Genomic DNA, 19,882 nt, shown 5'->3' with positions numbered 1-19,882 from the left:
TGTTTATAGCTTCAATTATCAACATAAAATGCATATTTAGAATTACACTCATAAAAAAATAAAAAAAACTTTATTATGTATATAATCGTCACAGAACGAAGATGTCATATTCCAAAAATCATGTAGGTTTGACTAGTAACTTTTCTTCTGGCTAGTAAACGAAAATATTAAGTTGTCAAAGGTCAATTAAAGATAAATTTGTCCATAGCGTCCTTAAATGGATAATGTTTTGCCTCCAAGATGCCTTCCTGTCTGTTTTGCATGATAAACATTAAAAATCCTTATACTCTTAAATCCTTCCAAAATCCCTGTATATCTATATTGTATATTAATGTTGTATTCTTGTAAGTTATATCATGTCTCCTGTTCCAACTGAATAAAAAACCAATTGCTCTTCTCCCAGAGCTTATATAAAATCACATACTTTGCACGTACCTTGGAAGGTGGGTTTAGCTTCCGGTACTAAACTTTAGTTGGCTGACTTTTCCAAAATCGATAAATACTAAACATCTATATATTTCTATTGCTAAGGGATGCATTAGCTTTACCTATATTTATGCTCTATAGAATATCTATAAAATAGATAACTATAAGCCACAGTTTTGGGCCCAAATTATAAATGATCTATATTAACTAGCAACTATATCTTTCTTTCATTAGATGTGATAAAGTACTGGTGATTATCTTTACTTGAAAACTAACACCTAAATAATATTTCGAACCGTACCTCACCCTTATACTATAAGTTTCCAATTAGTCACTAACCCACAAACCATATTTAATCTTTTCTTACCCCTAGTAGATATTACCTTTTAATCAACACCCTACTCCTTTAAAAATGTAACTAATCTTAATCCTATTCTGAGGAGTGTAACGTCAAAGTAGATACTAATTCTTTGATACTAACTCTATTAATCCTAACTATCCATGCGGGAGCATAGAAATACATGGCTTTGCAACCAGGTGCAGGGAAACCCCTTTAGTAGATCTGGTTAGATCATTCATCTAGGATAAGGAAAACTCGGATTTGTAAACCTTTGTCACTGACCTCATACATCTTGGCACCAAACAGTGAAGGGAGGCCTCCTCATTCCTGGACGACAACCTCCCTAAAGCTGATGACTTGATCAAATCACCGGTTTGCAAACCTAAACTGCTTAAGGAGTAGATAGGCTTTCTTTGCCTATTAGCCAGGAGCAGAGGTAGCCACAAGGACTCATTAGAGACGCCCAGTGCTTAGCCTTATTTCCTGACTAGGGTAATGAATGCCGTCCCCTACATTTGCCTTATTCCCTTCCCCTATGCGTGGGCACCTTGGAGGTGCTTATTTACAATATATGCTAACATGACTGGACTGGGATACTCCTGTCGAACAGGTTTGAGGGTACTGGTTTGACAGTTGTTGGTTGCTGTTTCCAACTTGTCACTGGGGAAGCAGTTTGTATTGGAGTCCAGGTTGGCCACAATATGCAGTGAAATTCCTTCAAAAATTACATCAGCTCACTCATTTATCAATAATGTCAGTAATGCTACTGGACCGTACCATTTTACAGTGGGGGTGTTAATTATATACACATGAATGAAGTATTGTGATAAAGCAACATTTATGTCATTAGACTCACCTAACGATTAATGTCTTAATACGGGGAACACCCAGTGCATGTTGAAAATCATCTGACGGTAAATTAACATCAGTAGATGACACTCGATTACTCCCATGCGTGCTTATTGCTAAAGTTAATAAAAAAATTATTTCTTTGGTCTTTTTCATGATCTTTTTTGCATAATTCAATATTAACGCTTCACACAAATGTCCAAACGGTTAACTATTATTATCTTTCAAAGTCGCATCTATGATACGAACCCCGAGAAAGGAATATTTGATACTCTTTCAGAATTTGAGCCAGATTATCGGGAATTCCCATCAAGCATTGATCAGGCAAGACTGTGAATAATTGATTTCAGCCGAGCGATGTAACAGACACAGACGAATTTCAAAATGAACGAGAAAAAATCATACAAATATGAATAATCAAGTCTAGTGTTCGTCCATTACAGTCACGTGATAGGCGAACTCTATCATCCCTATATGATCCAAAAAAGTGGTGGTCCTAATTATCGGGCTTGAAACCGACGGTATCAATGACTTGTCACATCTAAGAACTATCTGTATACAAAATATAAATACGCTCTTATTTTTCGGATTTTCCTTTTCGGATTTTCCTTTTAATTGAGCACTCTGCTGGATTTCATTTTCCAAAGAAAAAAAACTAATCATATATATATATATATATATATATATATATATATATATATATATATATATAGATAGATAGATAAGTTGATCTTTCACCACTGACAATACTAATTATGACTACCTGACACCATCGTTCAGTGCATTTGCTACCAGCTGTCAAGCATGTTTGCACCTTCAACATGTGACACAACGGAAAATACAAAATATAAATACGCTCTTATTTTTCGGATTTTCCTTTTCGGATTTTCCTTTTAATTGAGCTCTCTGCTGGATGTCTATTTCCAAAGGAAAAAAAACTAATCATATATATATATATATCTTCTTCCTAAGATTAAGGGTGGTGGTGTTTGATCAACACTGCTGGGGAGCCATGAAGTAATATACTGTTTTGTTTTTAAATCCCCGAAACAGTGTTTCATGGTAAACAACTGATGATCCCTTGAAAAAAGAAAAAAAATTGGTATTATAGTAAATTCGAGAGAGTTGATGCAGTGATTGCAGGTGATTAAATGACTTACTGACTAAGTGTTTTTTAACGAATGATAATAAGTAATTTTTTGTGTAGTTTTAAATGCTAAAAAACTTCAAAGACTATATATATATATATATATATACACACACACATATACATATATATATATATATATATATATATAGAGAGAGAGAGAGAGAGAGATAGATAGATTAGTTGATCTTTCACCACTGACAATACTAATTATGACTACCTGACACCATCGTTCAGTGCATTTGCTACCAGCTGTCATGCATGTTTGCACCTTCAACATGTGACACAAAGCAATTAAACTCTTGTCGCTTTTACTTTCCAGGTCATGTGATGCCACATAGGGTTAACATCATTAAAAAAAACTCTCATAACACAGCAATAATAATATATATCTTTAAATATGTAACCAGTATCAAAATTTCAATTCTCACAATGTATATTATGTAAAGAAAGGAACAATGTGTTTCCCACAACACTGAGCAAAAGCAATATGTACTAATAACAATATCAAAAATCGGTCCTAAATGCTGCTGTCATGTTATGTGGATAACAGTTTGTACACCATACATGAAGGACTTGTCAGAAAAAAATTGAAAGAATTTGTAATCTATAAAACGTCAGGATAGTAATCAAGAGTGGTTCGACTCTCCAGAACATGTTGTGCATATAAAGCCCCTTATGGGAAAAATTGACTAAGAGATTCCAGGTAAATGTGGAAAATTATACAAATGTTTAACATGTCATTCACTAACAGTAAAATTAGAAAAACATGGAAAACCTGTAATATGTTCAAAGTTTTAAAAATTAGTTATAGCGGAATATATGTGGATGGAAAAAAGAAACCATCTACATTTATAGGAAAAAGTAAAAATTATAGATGGAAAAGAACAGTGAAGACCAAACTGGTTTTAGAAAAACAGCACATGCATATAATATGGCGTGATAAATAGTAAAATTCAATTGTAAATTATTTCAATTTATTTTAATTGGCGCATGATATACATATGGCGTAATAAATAGTGATAAATAGTAGTAAAATTCAATTGTAAGTAACATACTCCTTAACGTTGAAGTTTCAATCCTCAGTGAGATTGAAAACATAATTTTAAATTATGTACAACTTTTAATCATTCAATCGCTAACAACACACAGCATGCTACTCTTATGTACTAAATAAATTGAGTTGTAATTTACTCCTGAATGTTAATGTTTCAATCCTCTGTGAGATTGAAAATAGAATTTTAAATTATGTAGGAGTTTGGAATGGAACCCATTGTTTAATACATGAGAGCCCCAAACTTATAAGAACTCTTTGACAAAGAAACGCTGAAACTATTCTAAATTTCCTAAAAAGAGCAAACTTTGCCATAAAATATAAATGCCATCAAATAACAAAATATTCCAAAACATTACCCGAATATACCCAGTGAAAATCGACCCCGAAAGTTTAAAAAATGTAAAACCTTATGTACAGCCATAAATAACCCAAAGAAGGTCGATATTCAGAGGTAACATAAAATCGTTGTGAAAATAACACCCAAAATAAGAACAGTATTCTAAAGAATCCAAATAATGTGAATAATCAATCTTAATCTCTAAAATGAATGAAAGTAAAAATTTTAGTTAAATATTTGAAAATAGAAACAAATTAACTTTGTTTACAAACCAGTATTAGTTAAAATTATACGCATTTATTTTGAATTTCATGAATAATGAATTTATATTTATAAAAATCAACATAATAAATTCAATTTTACCAACTGAAATATATTTTTCAAATTTATTGTATATTTTCAGAATTTGTAACCATGAAAAGACATCCATTACTGCATCAGGTGGACCATTCGTCATTTATGATTTCAATAAGTGTATAATAATAAAATTTCTTCATGCAAAGTTTCTAAAGTAAAAATTTATTAGCGCATCTCATCATACCATCCGTTGAATATAATTTTTGTGGAAGTAGATGCGAGAAAACATGGGAGACAAACCACATTCTTGTGAAGTATGTGGTTATTCTTTTGCACAGAAGTCAACTTTGTGGATGCATATGAAAACACATACGGAAGACAAACTACATACTTGTGAAGTATATGGTTTTTCTTTTGCACAGAAGTCAACTTTGTTGCGTCATATGACAACACATACGGGAGACAAACCACATTTTTGTGAAGTATGTGGTTCTTTTTTTGCACGAATGTCACATTTGTTGAGTCATATGAAAACACATACGGGAGAAAAACCACATTCTTGTGAAGTATGTGCTTCTTCTTTTGCAGAAAAAACAACTTTGTTGAATCATATGAAAACACACACGGGTGACAAACCACATTCTTGTGAAGTGTGTGGTTCTTCTTTTGCACAGAAGTCAACTTTGTTGCGTCATATGACAACACATACGGGAGAGAAACCACATTCTTGTGAAGTGTGTGGTTCTTCTTTTGCAAGGAAGTCAAATTTGTTGAATCACATGACAACACATACGGGAGATAAACCACATTCTTGTGAAGTGTGTGGTTCTTCTTTTGCAAGGAAGTCAAGTTTGTTGAATCACATGACAACACATACGGGAGACAAACCACATTCTTGTGAAGTATGCGGTTCTCTTTTTGCATACAAGACAAATTTGTTGCGTCATATGAAAACACATACGGGAGATAAAAGTATATAGCAAGCATACCCGGTGAACCAAGTGCAAGTGAAATACAAACGATTGCACTGAAAGGGACGGCTAGAATCCTGAAAAGATCTCTTGGTTGGACTCACTAAAATAGGGGCAAATGTCAGACATCTGGTTGGATGTCCCATCCCCTAGAAGAAAAAGTTTAAGAAAAATGAAAAAAAAAAGAGAGAAACCACATTCTTGTGAAGTAGGTGGGTCTTTTGCAAAGAAGTCAACTTTGTTTCATAATCTGGTTACACATACAGGAAACAATGTATGATGACCTTCCAGTATTATGACTTCAAAATGGTATACCAGCATCTTGAAACAAGAATTACAGAAAATTTGAAAAATATGGCAAAATACAGTGTAGCGAGTGTTTTCTGGATTTAGGAAGGCTGCCTTGACTGGCTTAAAAGAGGATATCTCTAACAAAATCCAGACAGAATTTTAGTGATTGCTCTGTATCAAAGCTTGATGACAAATTCCAAGTGCAGTTTGTACCACAGTTCTCAGGTTCTGCTAAAGGATTGCTATTATATAATGGAATACGATGGAATGTGTAAATATATTACGATCTGTCAACTGTCACATATTGAATTCTGTAACAACTTTTTGGAACAACAGTTATACATTTTATACACAATATATTATGGCTCCGATAACAACAGCTACGTTTCTAGGCTAAACAGAGAGGAAAAAATAACGAAATACCTGACATGCCATATAGAACATACATTTTATACACAATATACTAACAAATTAAATATCCACAGAGAGTTATTTATATTCATATAGAGTTCAAGTGTGAACACGAGGTAGGGAGCCCCTTGATTTCTGAGAACTTCAACCAAGGAAAATTGTAACCAAAAAGACGAACGTATATGAAATATACAAACTGGCTTTATGAAAAATCCTAAGAAATATTTAAACACAATTCCTTAAAGACAAAACCTTATAAATTATGCGATAACAGAGATAACAACTGTCCATAAATGTGACCACGGATATGAATATATATTGCAATAAAAACACTTTCAGCTCCAAAATTTGACACTCTTGTAAAAGCTTCCAACTCCACAACTCGACACTCTTTCGTGTTAATTTCCACACGTCTGTTGCATGCTTTCTTTTTATATGCTCTGTATTTGCTTCATGTCTGTTTATATTCATCCGTCTCATTTGCATAGAAATGGCGACATTCTGTGTCGCTCTCATGGCCGATGCCCATAAAACCAACTGGGTGTAACCATTCTCGTCTTTTTCGCATTTTTTAATCAATTGATCCCTTGAAGCATACACACATACCAGGCAAGTATGTTTCGATTTGCTCCACAAAATAAAAACTGAAAAGACATATTTTTGTAATGTAGTTCTTAAATAATTTTTAAAAATTAATACATCTAAATAAAACATTTTATATCACGTATCCATGTCTTAATAGTTTTTAAAAATTTAATAAATCTCAATAAAACATCTATTTTATATCACGTATCCATGTCTTAATAATTTTAAAAATGTAATAAATCTCAATAAAACATCTATTTTATATCACGTATCCATATCTTAATAATTTTTTAAAAATTAATACATCTCAATAAAACATTTATTTTATATCACGTATCCATGTCTTAATATCTACTTAAGGCTTTACCATTTTATCATTTTTGTTTCCATAAAATGTTTATTGTGCAATATTTTTTTAATCACGAGAGACGTTCAATAAATCCTGGACCTGACACACTTCTGTTTGTAAAAATGTTGCAATGATTCAGATCTCTATGGTTCATGTGGCAAATTACAACTCTGGACTAAATGTAAATTCCCATATGTCATGAAGTCTGTAGCAGCAGCACCTACATCTGGTTGCTATTAATCTGTCATTGATTAGGCAACTGTAAGCCGTTATGAGGCGACGTTTTTTGAAGATCAGTGCTTGACTGTTCACCAAATCGCCGAAAAGTTAATGATTTGTGCAGGGTCTGTTGAAATTATCTGATGGATTCCTAGGTTGATGACGACTTTCCAAAAGCAAACACGCATCGCGTATCATAGTGTGTGGAAGCAGTATTCACTCTAGATATGTTTAACTGGCTTCAGTCGAAAAAAAAATAAGTTTCATGGTAATATTAATTTACAAGCATCCTCCATTTGCATGTATATCCCTCTTAGAAAAATGACAACATTAGGTTTTTGCTAATCTTTCTATATATAGCGCCTGGTATTCCCAAATAATTACTAATTTGGTTGCTTAACTTGAGTGAAATAACGAAAATTGGTGTGCAACGTTATTATGACTTGTATATGTCGATTGCTCTATGATGCATTTTGAGATATGCTAAGATTATGAGTCAAACGTTTTCAAAAGACTGATTACACCGGATGAAACCTTGGTCTATCACTGCAATAAATAAATCTGATCCTGTTACCAAGGCACTAATTATATAGGTTTTGTTAATTTGACTTAATGTAATATTTTAATATTCAACAAAAGTTCATAGTTTTTTATTAGATGCATAGTTTTTTCTCACTTGTGTTTTCGCCTTCAATCGATCTAGTTCTTTATTTTATAGTCGATTTAATTATTGTTCCTGACTTGCTGTGATCTCGGTATTTTTGATTAAGCTTAACGAACAAAAATTACACATGTAGTAAGACACAATGAAGATTATCTGGTTTTCAAATGTTTTATTTAAATAGAAATTGTACATTTTCAGACGCATTTTGTCTGTCCTGCTTCCAAATTAAGACTTTCTTCTTTATCATATCATGTGACGCAGTTCTCATGCATTTTTCTAGGGAATGAAACTTTCAATAAAACGCCACCTGTAGCATTTCCGTCTGCCGACAAGTTATTCTTAGATGTACTACTCTCTTATAACACTGGTTTACAAAAAAAAAATTTGGTTTGAGGCAAGGATGAGAATAGTTGTTTTTTGTTAATTTGGATTGAATTCAAATTTCTAAATAGTTTTGCTCTATCCCATCCAATTTTCTGGTTTTAAAATAGTTTGATTTTAGTATAAACAGAGAATATATGTGAATATTTCAAGACACAATTACACAATTCAAAGTACAACAGCTTATGACAGATAAATCAGGATAGATAAAGAACATTGCTTGAATCAATCTACTTGGATGACACAATTACACAATTCAAAGTACAACATACAGTCAAAAGTGTATTTTAGAAGATCTGGTGTATTTTGCCCCCGGGATGTCACGCAAGAGTATCCAGCAGAAGTCTCCCATCATGCCGGGGTTCCATTTGCCTTGATAGTTGCTCTCCATATTCGTAATGTCTTGGTGGAATCTTTCTCCATGCTCATCACTCACTGCTCCAAGGTTTGGCAGGAAGAAGTTGAAGTGGGAATGGAGAAAATGAATCTTGAGTGACATTCGGCACTTTATATCTTCATAAGACATTAGCGACTTCGCAACACAGACTGGGTAATCTGATACACGTGTGTTACTAAGGAATCCACTACAGACCGACTTGAATGCTTCCCATGGTCTCGGTTCCTTTCCTTTAAGTGAAGAAGCTCCACAAAATCAGCACTTCTCGGATCTAAGGTCCGAAAAAGATGCCCTTTATGAGCTTAGCAGCACTAAGACCTCGAAACACAGTAGACAATGTTGGAAGGCAACACCATTTTTGTCCAATGTTTTAACGAATTTCTTTATCAAACCAAGCTTGATATGAACAGGAGAAAGATGTACCTAATTCAGGTTCTATTAGAGGATTCTCCTTAAAGCTGTGTTCGCCAGGAACAAAAGTGCTTCTAGACTCCTAATCTTTCTGCTTGTAATGCTGGGATACAGTTCGACTATCCCAGAAACAGAGAAAACAACTACTTTGTGAGGTATGCTTGCGTACCCATAAGAAGACCAATGACCTTGAGGTCACCAAACAGACTCCATTGGAACTCGCTGTACTTAATAGCTTTTAAAAGAAACTCCATATTGTCATAGAACTCCTTTAAATGGACAAAGTGTGCAATGGGAATGCTAGGATATTTATTTCCGTTGTGCAGAAGAAACCCTAGAGACTTCACTTAGAAGAGTCTATGAAAAGATGCCAATCTGAAGGACTATATGACAAACCAAGGGGCAAAATCAAGCCAGATATGTTTGTGCAACTTGTTTTCCATGTTGAAAAAGGAAGAAAGGTCTTCGTTCCAATTCCTGAAACTGGTGATCCTTACATCCTCCTGGACTAGGTTCCACTGTTTAAGACTGTTTTGACAGATACAAATCACGTGAAAGATCATTCAGGTCTTCTTGCATGATCCACCGAGGCTTGTTGCCACTTGTTCCTGAATATGTAGACTCGTTATCTTCCAAAGATATTGACTCGGCAAAATCCTCACTTGAAAAAATTTCTTCATCTGATGAGGAAATAAGATCGTTATTTACTGAAGGTGTGGGTACACGAAGATTATCTGAATGGGAAACGGGTGTCACAGCAGATCGAAGGTTGTGATATTTGATCTTTTTTCTAGAAGATGCATTGAAACCGGTTATATTAGCTAAACAAAAATAGCAGTCATCTGTATGGTTTCACTGCTCTTTCCAAACGATTGGGACTACAAAATTGAAAGCCGCTTTCCTTTGCCATTAAACCATGCAGTTAGTCTATTGTAGCAGGGGTTACAACAGATGCGTGGAGCCCATAATAACTAAAAAATAAGCCATAATATTCACAATATTTAAATGAACCGTGAATTCATATACGCTTGTTATTTATGTTAGTTATGTAGCGTATATTTAAATGAACCCTGAATTCATATACACTTGTTATTTATGTTAGTTATGTAGCGTATATTTAAATGAACCCTGAATTCATATACGCTTGTTATTTATGTTAGTTATGTAGCGTATATTTAAATGAACCCTGAATTCATATACACTTGTTATTTATGTTAGTTATGTAGCGTATATTTAAATGAACCCTGAATTCATATACGCTTGTTATTTATGTTAGTTATGTAGCGTATATTTAAATGAACCCTGAATTCATATACGCTTGTTATTTATGTTAGTTATGTAGCGTATATTTAAATGAACCGTGAATTCATATACACTTGTTATTTATGTTAGTTATGTAGCGTATATTTAAATGAACCCTGAATTCATATACACTTGTTATTTATGTTAGTTATGCAGCGTATATTTAAATGAACCCTGAATTCATATACACTTGTTATTTATGTTAGTTATGTAGCGTATATTTAAATGAACCCTGAATTCATATACGCTTATTATTTATGTTAGTTATGTAGCGTATATTTAAATGAACCGTGAATTCATATACACTTGTTATTTATGTTAGTTATGTAGCGTATATTTAAATGAACCCTGAATTATTATACACTTGTTATTTATGTTAGTTATGTAGCGTATATTTAAATGAACCCTGAATTCATATACACTTGTTATTTATGTTAGTTATGTAGCGTATATTTAAATGAACCGTGAATTCATATACGCTTGTTATTTATGTTAGTTATGTAGCGTATATTTAAATGAACCCTGAATTCATATACACTTGTTATTTATGTTAGTTATGTAGCGTATATTTAAATGAACCGTGAATTCATATACGCTTGTTATTTATGTTAGTTATGTAGCGTATATTTAAATGAACCCTGAATTCATATACGCTTGTTATTTATGTTAGTTATGTAGCGTATATTTAAATGAACCCTGAATTCATATACACTTGTTATTTATGTTAGTTATGTAGCGTATATTTAAATGAACCCTGAATTCATATACACTTGTTATTTATGTTAGTTATGTAGCGTATATTTAAATGAACCCTGAATTCATATACGCTTATTATTTATGTTAGTTATGTAGCGTATATTTAAATGAACCGTGAATTCATATACACTTGTTATTTATGTTAGTTATGTAGCGTATATTTAAATGAACCGTGAATTCATATACGCTTATTATTTATGTTAGTTATGTAGCGTATATTTAAATGAACCGTGAATTCATATACACTTGTTATTTATGTTAGTTATGTAGCGTATATTTAAATGAACCGTGAATTCATATACACTTGTTATTTATGTTAGTTATGTAGCGTATATTTAAATGAACCGTGAATTCATATACGCTTGTTATTTATGTTAGTTATGTAGCGTATATTTAAATGAACCCTGAATTCATATACGCTTGTTATTTATGTTAGTTATGTAGCGTATATTTAAATGAACCGTGAATTCATATACACTTGTTATTTATGTTAGTTATGTAGCGTATATTTAAATGAACCGTGAATTCATATACACTTGTTATTTATGTTAGTTATGTAGCGTATATTTAAATGAACCGTGAATTCATATACACTTGTTATTTATGTTAGTTATGTAGCGTATATTTAAATGAACCGTGAATTCATATACGCTTGTTATTTATGTTAGTTATGTAGCGTATATTTAAATGAACCCTGAATTCATATACGCTTGTTATTTATGTTAGTTAGCGTATATTTAAATGAACCGTGAATTCATATACACTTGTTATTTATGTTAGTTATGTAGCGTATATTTAAATGAACCGTGAATTCATATACACTTGTTATTTATGTTAATTATGTAGCGTATATGCATAAAATGCACACTATGCATTTATGCATATCTATAAAACTTGAGGTGATGAGAAAAACGGATTTCAAATTTGAATTCAGCCCCAAATTAGGTAAAAACGGGTATTTTTGTGCTTGCCTAAATTTCTTTGTAAACTAGTGTAATTAGCTGTTCTATAAAAGTCCTGGAGATGACTGGTGCTCAGTAGACAGTTATTTTGTACAAGTTCATGACTTTATAATTTTGTAGCCAAAGATTCTTCCCGTGTTGACACGAAGAAAACATATGCAAGGTTGCTAAAAAAAGGATTATTTTATGGTGCAATTCTAACTTCTGATTGATTTGTAGCAGAACGTGAACTAATTTGATTCGTCAGTTCCTAGCAGCATCGTTTATAAATAGAATCTCCCAACTGTGAAGTACCATACACATACATACATACTTATGCATCCAAAAATATTGCACCTCCCTAGTTTTTGTATAATGGGAAGTCCTTTGGGTTCATTTTTAATTCTGTGCAAAAATAAATATATATTTTCATATTAAACTAAAAATAAATATATATTTTTATATTTAATTATACATAATAAAAATCAAAATCATTTGGATCTTAAAATTTGAGCATGCAAAAAGAAGCCATTTAAAATTTTTTCAAATGTTAAAAAATATACATATGTGTATAGAAGAGAAATAAAAGAAATGGATTTTTATTTTTATCTTAAAAAGAGTGAACCTGTTAAAGCCATTTCTTAAGTTTAAATATGCAGTCTCATTCAAACACACACACACACACACACACACACACACACACACACACACATATATATATATATATATATATATATATATATATATATATATATATATATATATATATGCAATATGTACCCATTAAACAGTTTTTTGTTTTCGTTAATTAAAAGATTACAAAAAGAATATAAAATTTTGGATAAATAAGAAAGAAACTAATGTGCGTAAAAGAAAAGTAAAAATAAATTGTAATTTATGCGTGCCTACAAATAAGCAACAATATTTGTCAAAAAAATATTTACAAAGAAAATGTTTTCAAAAAACTGATTTTTAAAATTTTTTTTCTTAATGGAAACAATTTTAAAAAATAGGACACTTTCGATAAATAAGAAACTAATGTGCGTAAAATAAAATTAATACAAAATAAATAGTAATACATGCGTCCCTTAAAATAAACATGCAAAAAGGATGTTTTCAAAAAAGTGATTTTATTTTCAATTATTTTTTATTTCAGTAAAAGTATTAGCTATGCATTTAGTAGGTTAAAGTCTTAATACAAACAAAAGGGATGCATGCAGGTTGCCCAGGACATATTTTCAATATATAGAAATATATATTTATACACACATGCATAGACCCGTGGAAATTATTCACAGCCGAATTCTCCGACAAGTTTTGAGACAAAACGTTTTCACTTATCGCTGGTTTTGTGAATACATCAGGGATATTTTGTTTTGATATGTAATTTAAAAATAATGGATTCCTTTTTCACCTCGTTTCTGATGAAGTGATATTTAATATCTATATGCTTAGATCTTTGGTGGATTACTGTGTTCTGTGCTAAGACTATACTGCCTTGATTATCTCAATTAATTTTTACGTGTTTTTTAGTTAATTCTGGCTCTAGAATAGTCTTTAGGGCATTGTTGAGGTCGGGTGCTTCCTGTGTAGTATGTGTTAGCGCGATAAATTCCGCTTCACAAGTAGAGAGAGATACAATCTGTTGCTTTTTAGATTTCCATGAATAATAAATGAATAATAGGCCCATTTTCTGACAGTCTAAAACAATATCCAGATATACTTTTGCGATCTTCGTTGTTTCCCCAATCTGAATCTGAAAATCCTACTAATTTTAGGCGATTTTTTTATTTTCTAAGTACTAAATTATGTTCCTTAGTTCCTTTTATATTTTAAACCCTTCATTGTCTCTCTAGATAATTCTTGTGATAATTTTGTTACTGTGTAGCATACGTCGGGTCTCGTAGCAAACATATTCAAGGTTGCTACAAAAAAGGTTTAATTTTTATGAGGCAATTCTAGTTTCTGATTGGTTGGTAGCAGAAACTGGATTAATTTGATTCGTCATTTCCTAGCAGCAGCGTTTCTAAATATAATCTGCCAACTGTGAGGGACCATACCCCATTATGAATAAAAAAATATTGCAACATACTCTAACACTTGCCAAAATTCATACAACTAATTGTCTAAGGTCAGAAATATTTGGAGTTAGCACGTTCTTGTAGGAACTAATTTGCTTTTGGAAATGAATATAGGAATTAATCCTCACTACAAAATATACTTAGGTACTATTCTAAATTGTTTATTTTGCAATGCTCACATATTTCATGTTCATACATAAACACAAAAAGAAATTTAATCACCCTAAGAAACTCCTTGGTAATAATTTTGTGGTGCAATGTTATTCATCGTATATAGTTAATATATAGTTAAAACTTTCTGCAGTGACAACATACACCAATTTAGTTCTATCTAGTTAAATGAAAAGAACCGGTAGAACGCTACGAGCCAACAACTGAAGTTTTAGCCTTTAATTTATGTACGCTTAGCCATACATGTGACAGAGATTACAAAACATGTGTCCCTGGATATCCAACAGAATAAAGGTATTTAATAAACATGAAAAGACAAATTCCATTAAAATATAACTGCTACAGATACATTTGTTTATTTTTAATCCTAGTTAAGCTTTTTAGGTAGAAATGTTTCTTCTCTTAATACAATTGTTTCGATTTTCTAATTATTATTTATATAATCGTATTCAATTTATACTTCGATCTGTGTATATGAGAATTGCCAATTTCACACAATCACGTTGTCATAAGCTGGGTGGTACTGTTGGGATCCTCTTAAACCTGATAGCCTCTAAGATGGTAAGACCCAAAGACCTCCACTCTCCAAATGAATGATGCAATACCCGGAGTAAAGACCATAAATCATTATGTAAAGCAAGATGATAACGGCCACTGTACAAAAAAGATAAAGAATGAAAGTTTTCGGATGACAAAATAATGGTTTAGACGCTTGACAACGTTTCCATATGTTTATATACGTTCAAAACACAAGCATGCAAAACATGTAAAACAAAGAAATAACTCGGTTGCAAAATATAAAATAATAAAACAATTTTGTTGACAAAAACAAAGATCGATGTTTTACATGCTTCCCACATCAGCAATATTTGACACAACTTCAATTTCTAGAAACAAATCCAGCTTCATAAAAAGGGTTACCCTAATCTGATAACCTGCAAAGTAATAATATGTTCCAATTATGCACATAACCTGGTCGGGACTCTTAGCAGTTTTTCCAAACAAGTAGCTATTAAGGTTAAAGGCAATAAACTCAACCACACTCTGTAAGATCGATTCAATGTTTGTGATGATAGTTTCCCTAACATGAACAAATAATATAATCCGGTAATAAGCTTAATCCATGAGTTGCTTATATGCATTTCATAGCAGAAAGATTACGCACAGTTTATAGTAGGATTCACAAAAGGGGAGCGATAATATGGCTGAAAAAGAAAAAATAGATAAAAATCACACAATAAGTTTATGAAAATATAGAATACATAAAGTGAAACATGAAAAAGTCAAAGTAAAAAAAAAATAAATCCACATTTAAAAGTAAAAAATGTTAATGCATTAAACCTACATTTGTCTAAATTCGCCGTTGATTTAAATAAAATCATGTATGTTTGTCCCGTACATATATAGCTACAATAAATAATATAGAATAACACTCTGGTGAATCATGGCTAAAATTTGTGAGAGTGCTGATTCAGAAAAAAATCAGGTACTTATATATTTTTACGTACCATGCTAGGATAATAACATTATTTCGAAAGCCATCTTAACAATAGAAGAGGGGGGTGTTTCGTAACTATTCAATTTAATCAAAAAATATATCGTGAAACTTCTAAAGTCAAAGTAAAAAGAAAAATAAATCCACATTTAAAAGTAAAAAATGTGCTAAACCTACATTTGTTTATTGGTTTTATTTAGTATGTTTGTCCCGTACTTATATACCCAACAATAAATAATATATAATAATACTCTGGCGAGTCGTGAGATAATAACATTATTATTTTGAAAGCCATTCTTTACAATGTAAGGGGGTTCTTTCGTAATTATTCTGGGCTTCCATCTAGCAATTTAATAAAAATAGATATCGAGAAACTTAGATTTATTCTGTAAAAACTATTTAGAAGTTTCAAAAGACTCCTGCTTGGCTTTGTACCCTTTACTCATTCCCCCCCCCCTTCCTCGAGCTGAACCCGCTGAACTACTTCCTTTATTCATATGTCCCATGCGTTAAATGCTTAGGGTCCTTGCTGATTAATCCGAAAGATTCCAATTTCATTTTAAACGCATCTGCAGACAGTATGTCTTCATTAACGTAGATGTCATCAATGTAAGCTGAAGTAGCTTTCACTGTGGTCTCATCTTGCATCAAAACAGTTTTAATGATATTAATGTCATTATTAAGGTGCTACATTTAGGCCAAAACCTAAGCGTGTAAAACAGTATCGTTTTCCCCTTCACTGTCTGAAATGGCCACAGTGACTCATGGACCCGTATCTGTAGGTAGGCTCTCTTCAAATCTAGCAGTGCTACATTACTCCTTTTCTGACGCCACTCTGCTAGTTTAGCAGCGCACACATCTGCATTCCCGGTAAATGCATCAACATGCTGATTCTATTCTCGATAATCCATCATCAGTCGAATTGCGTGTTTAGTCGGTTGCTCAATAGTCATAAGCGGAATTAATCCTTTGGGTGGTCCTAGACGTTCTTTTGGGTATGGTATTAACCAACCGTTATCAATCCATGTCTGGAGTTCTTCCTCAGATGCAGCCCGGTTCTTAGTTGTAACAGCATACTCTGGAATGGTATTGCATAACTGATCTGGTGATTCGATATTGGTCCATTTCCACATCGCAGTCCAGGCCCTTTCTTTGTCGTTAAACATAGCAGAGAAGTCCTTTTCCTCAATAGACAAAGCTGCACAGATTTCTTTCCCTCTACCAAGCGATATACCTCCGCCTGCACTAATCATGACACATTCTAGAGCTCTTGTTGCGTCAATTCCAAGAAATAAGTTGAATCCAAGGGATTTTCTTGCATCACCAGGACGTCAACTTCAGCTGCGATATCTTTCTCAGTGCAGATTGTGACAGTCCCAGTGAACATGGAGCGAAAACATTATAGTGTTCTGTGTGTTTGTGGATAAACATTCATCGTACAACTTTGACTCAGGCACTTTTAGCAAAATGGTTAGGGCCCCCACATTTATAGCAGACAGGGCTCTCATGCATAGCGGTAGCTGGGAAGAAATCTATATTGTCTCCATAGGTTTAGATGTTGCATAACTAGTTCCGGCTGCTGCTGTAATTGGTTCTGGTTCCTTAAGGATGTTTCACGTTTCGGCCAATAACTCGTCCGTTGTTAATCTGTCAATATGTGACGACGCTTGCAAAAGTCTACTGACATCCTTAGATCAGCCCAGCAAAAATGGCACAGCTTAACATTTTGTCGTTGACACCACCAAACGGTGCTGATAACTTCCGTAAATCAGCTAAGTAAACGCCACCGTTTCATTGGGATATAGACGCAGGGTAGTGAACTGTAGCCATGCAACAAAAGGATCTGTACTAAATGCTGTATTGCTGTATATAAGCTCTAGGAGTGTCAGAAGTCGCCATTAAAATTAAACCCTATTTTTTTTTCAATAAAAGGAGCAAAGACCAAATTTTAAAATAATAAAAGGTTTAATCGAAAAATATACAATTAAAAAAAAACGGTTTACTTTAAAAAAGATTTCACGAAATTCAACGAATTTTAACTAAATCTAAATATAATAAATATATATAAATTAAAAAAATCACTTACATATAAAAAAATACCAATCAATGGTTTCTTCCATTTTTAATTTCCAAGAATTTGTCCATATTTATATTTTATATTCCATGTACTTCTTAAATAAATTTTTTTTTAAAGAAACCATTGGAAAAGATCGCCATTCTGTAAGCCAGTGTTAGCGAAGCGGTTTTTCCTTGCTTTCTTGCAGTTGTCAAATACGGATTGCTTACAGGGGATAATTAATTATTTCAAAAACGTAAAAACAACACATATGCGTGAGGCGCCGTGCGTGCCTTGTGTGTGAAACATGGGTCACCGTACGTGCAAAATGATCATATTTAACTTATCAGTTTTTGCCGTTTAAACACAATCCACTTAACCAATTTTCCATTTTTTTTATTCTCTTAAAGAAATACATGAGTTTTTGATTTAATATATTTTATTTCTTCTTTATGCACTGATTTTTTTAATCTAAAAAAAACATTGTTAGAGGTGTTCAGTTTTTTGAGGACAATATTTTAAAAATGTGAGGTTTCACTTTTAAAAAATTTAACATGCTTTAAAAAAAAAGTTTTAAATTTTTGACTTTACAGGTAAATTTGCACAAAACTATTCACTTTTGTTTTAACTAAGAACATTTTATTTATTGATCTTTTATCTTCAATTTGTGAAATATAAATCCGAGGGGAGAAAATTATTTGTTTTTATTTTTATAGATATTTAAAAAGGGGTGGTGAATTAAAAAAAAAAGTTTGTCTAGAATATTATATTCGTTTATTGGAAAGAGCATGAAATTTCACATTGACCCAGAAAATATCGAAAAAATTGAAGCAATAGAAAAAATTTGATAGATTTTTAAATTTTAAAAATTGAAAAAATATTTAACTCATAAAATTCAATTGATTTCATTACGTAAAAAATGGCTGCCTGAACTCACGCAGGCACTTTGTAACCACTGTTTTTTTTTTAATAAAAAATAATATTACTATTATTTTTTAAACAATTTTATTAGTTTATTTTGGAAGTATATTCCATAAAGAAAATAAACAAACCACTTTAAACAGAAAAATTACGAGTTTTTTTTTAATATTTTATTCGCAGTTTTGTGTTAGGGATGTCAAAAATTCCCCCAAAATTCTGATACACCTACTAGTGGTCATTGTAATAAGTGTAATACGCATCCGCGTATTTGTGCATTGTGTAGATGGGCGAGCGAGCGGTGTCGTGATGGAGGAGGGGTGGACCTGCCGCAGGGAAGTGTTGGGTGGGAAAAGAGAAAAAAAGATGGCACCTGGTGTTTTAGAAACTGTGGTCTCGCGAGATCACAGAGCGTACACATAAAAATGAAACGGTGAAAAACTGCATAAAAAGCTTGAGTGAGAGGAAGTTTACAGTCACGAGGTTATTGTGTTACTATTGTGAGCGTTGGTAACGATTGAAGCCGAATTCGATACAGTAAACAAAAGCGCGCGCACATATTTGCTGATTGTTTGGTCACAATTACCAAATAAACGCCACCTTAAAAAATTACCCCCCCCCCAAAAAAAAAGTGGCCGTAAAGTGGGTGCTCATTTTATGTTAAATTAATATAGAAAAGTGACACCCCTCATTTTCACACGATAATTTTTTTCATGTCAGAAAAACTATTTCGGTCCTGAAATTTTAAACGTTGTTTTCGTTTTCAGCAGTCAGAAAAAAATCTTAGTAGTAGTTATTTTAAATTTGAGGGTGGAACGTTTACTTAAATAGAAGACCCCCCCCCAAAAAAAACTAATAAAAAGAAAACAAAAATACAAAATAAAAGGAAAACAAAAACAAATTTAATTTCGATAAAAAACAACAACAAAAAAAAAACACAAATAAAGCTGTTTCGTTTCATTTCGATGATAAAAAAAACTGAGGAAAATGGGGGGGGGGGGGACGAAACGTTTCGATTCAGATTTACATT

This window comes from Euprymna scolopes, chromosome 46 (genome assembly GCF_053919585.1).
Source record: "Euprymna scolopes isolate OS-2025 chromosome 46, ASM5391958v1, whole genome shotgun sequence".
Classification (NCBI taxonomy): domain Eukaryota; kingdom Metazoa; phylum Mollusca; class Cephalopoda; order Sepiida; family Sepiolidae; genus Euprymna; species Euprymna scolopes.
This window is presented reverse-complemented; position numbering follows the sequence as displayed.